This window comes from Varanus komodoensis, unplaced genomic scaffold (assembly GCF_004798865.1).
Source record: "Varanus komodoensis strain SLA01 unplaced genomic scaffold, ASM479886v1 scaffold21, whole genome shotgun sequence".
Lineage (NCBI taxonomy): Eukaryota > Metazoa > Chordata > Lepidosauria > Squamata > Varanidae > Varanus > Varanus komodoensis.
Window position 1 is genome coordinate 17681264 of NW_025335589.1, and position 3546 is coordinate 17684809.

A 3546-nucleotide genomic window follows, 5' to 3' on the forward strand; every position below is an offset into this window, starting at 1 on the left:
ACAAAATTGCCCTGTATTTGGTTTTCTTCTTAAGAAAACAAAAAACAAAGCAAAAACTCTGTACTTAAAACAGTCTGGATAAAATCATTATCGCAATTTGGCAAGACTTTAGTAGGGAAAGCCAGGCCACATGAGCTACCGTGGGACAATTATAGGGATATCTGGATGCATTAAAACGTCATTTCCAATATATGAAAGAGAATGATTCCTCTCTTTTTGTGTTGTCATCAGTGGTAGAGCTGCAGAAAGTTACATCTGGAACAGAAAGGTGGATGGTTCAGAATACACTTTCGATTTCTATCATCGTTAGAAAGGTCAAGAGTCTAGCTTAACATTGGGTATATGTTACACTGATATCCCACCCTTTAGTTCTCCAAGTGGCATACATGGCCCTCCCCATGTATCATCATGAAAGCCCTATGAGGTAGGAACAGCAACAGCAACAGCTGGCCTGGAGTTACACTACATGGCTGAGCAGAGACCTGAGCTTGTGACTCCAGACACTGGTCTGATACTCTAACTCATCCTTCCTTAAGTTGGCATGTTCCAGATGTATTCCACCACAACTCCCATCACCCCTGGCTGTTGTGGCCATTGGCATAACACAGAAAGCTAGGTGGAGGGGCAGAGTTGCCAGGAGGGTCTGAGGAAGGCTGTGAGCAGCCAGGGTCTTCTACTGTATGCATGCACACCCTGTCCTGATTGCACACAGAGAAGAGGAGCAAAGGGGCATGAAGGTGGCAGTGGAGGGGTAGATCTCACGGGAGCCAGCAGTCAGTAGCGAGTTGGTATTTCTGGGATCTTTGGTTGGATGGGCGGGGAAGAAGGCCACTTGCAGCAAGAAGGTATGGAGGAAGGAAGCTAAGCTAAGCATGTCTTGCTTTGTGGGGAGAGGGCTTGACACTTGGGGACCTGAAGATGAAGCAGCCAAGAATAATGAGAATTTGATATTACAGTAGCGCATACTGGGGCCAGAAGGACAGCCCCAGAAGCTCGGGACAAGCTGAGCAGCTCTAGGGCATTTAATTCCCGGCCCCTGCTTCTCTGAATGCCCTGTTAGTCAGGCTGTGCTATAACACAAGACATCAATGTTATAGAGACACGTGTTGAGCGTTTCATTGGTTTACGTCTGAGAACATTTGTCAAATAAATATATAAGGAAATGAGTTAGTTTCTCTGCCCCCCTCCAATTAATCTTTTAAAACTCTAAACTTTTCAGCCAAACTGTTTAGAAAACTCACATCCTTCCATAATGAACCCCCCCGCTGCCCCACCAAGTTTTATGAAGATATGTTTAAAGGTAGAAAGAGTTTTATCTCCATTAGTATTCGTGACACAAGCTTTGTACTGCCTAGGTAATCAATATGCAATCTACTTTGCTGTTTAGCTTTCTCTAAGCTGTGAATACAGTGAGTATTTTTTGGGAGCCAGGCCATATGGCTAAAAATAGCAAGTGAAAACTCTTCCAGGCTAGACTGGATTTATGTCAGCTCATTAAGAGGCTGCTGCATTGCTGTTATCTTCTCACATTCTAAAATAAGGAATAAAATAGTATAGTACACCTACTGATAAATGTATGCCAAAGAGTGGCCTTGAAGAGGAAAATTACTTAGTTCTATAAAAGCTAATAAGGATGGAATAGCTAAGTCAAAAGTTGGTAATCCATACAAGATTGGCGATGGAAAGAGCAGACACGTTAAGGTGTGTTTATGACATTCAGGGGCTCTTTAAAATGTCTCAAAATGTTCTCCTCTTTATTTGTTGTTGCTAAAAAGGGGGCTCCTGAGTCATTGCTATTAAGGTAAGCTAAAAAGCATAAGAGCAGATTTGTGGTAAAAGCTCTGCTAGGGTCAACTGCCCACGCAAAGCTCAATGTAGGCATGGGGAGTTCTCTTCTTTTCAATGTGCAACCAGTATTAACGTGTTCTCTGGGTGTACATCAGACTCCTCATATATACACTGGAGACTTTGATTAGGAACTGAATGGTGGCACTAGGGTGTCCCTTCCAGCACTGGATCAACTTCTAACCAAGTACAGCTACCCATCTGACTAACACACATACAGAACCACCCCTGCACACAAGCAGTAAGCATTCAAAGACGCTCCTTTAGTATGTTGCATAGCTCATCTTTCCCCTGCTCTACTATATAATGAGCTCCTAATTAGGCTTTAAAAAAAACCCTGTAGCTGTTTTGTAAAGTACATCAGTCATAGACTAAGCATTGTAATAAATCTCTCTCTCTCTCTCTCTCTCTCTCTCTCTCTCTCTCTCTCTCTCTCTCTCTCTCATTTCTAAGTGTAATAAATTCTATATTATATATATGCTTGTTTTTGTTGCCTTTGTTTTACTTTATTTTAAAATTAAAAAAAGTTTCATGGGAAAAGTGCGCTCAGAAGGCATAGTACACAGATGTGTGGCTCTTATTTGCAAATAGCATTTATTTATTGATTTGCATTTCTACAACACACAGTAGCAAAAACTGTCTGGACTAGTTGCAATAATACAGTGTCCAGAGTTTTACATTTCTTGCATCATTCTAAAGCACAGGAGCAGAACCTCCATCTTGCAGATATAATTTGACCCACAAAGGTTCTCCATTCAGCCCATGGAGGTCTCCAAGCATCTTCTGCTTGAGAAATTTGTCTTGAAAGCATCAGCAGTGCTTTCCCCAGTCTCAGGATCAGTCCCCTTGTACAACATACACAGCACCTAAGAGGACAGTGCAAACCATCTAGAGTTTGCTACTCTGCTTCTCCCAGCACCAACCAAACCCTTTGCTCCATGATGAAAGACATGAAGATTCATGCTTCTATCAGTATGAGAAAGCAACATTGGTGGGCATTGACAACAATGGGCATTATTGTGCCCAATGACATCATTCAGCACATGGAGGATGGTAGGAGGGGCAATTTTGCCCCTTCCTAAAATTGCTTTTCCAATCCTGTTGTAAAGGGTTGGAATATATTGACAGCTCAGCAGTTGGAAAGGTTATATGTTATAGAATCCTAGAATACAAGAGTTGGAAGGGGCCAAGAAGGTCATTGGGTCCAACCCTCCTGTTATTGTAGGTCACCAATTTATACCATCCCACTCAGATGACTATCCAGTTTCTTTTTCAATGTCTTGAGTGTGGTAGAACCCATGACTGCTCGGAACTGGTGAAGTCTGAACACGTGTTCTATTCACATTCACTTGAACATAGGTTTTTGAGCAATTGGGGATCTTCAAGCATGCAGACAGTTCTACTGACATCCAGGTGAACAGGACTGGTGTCTCTGTTCAGACATTCCCAGTTCAACTTAACCAGGTCTGAACTATCGAAGGGTGGCCAGAGATGTAGGGGGTGGGGCCATATCCCAGGATACTTTAATTCTCATACATTTAAGCAAATGCTTGAAGTGGGCTTGTATCTCATAAAAAATCAGGGATAAACATATAACTCTTCATATTCTTTCTAGAGAAAGTGTGACATAATGGAGTATTTTATTTAGTGGGTGGATTGGCCATAGGCCTAAATACAAATGAATAAAAAAGATATACAGTT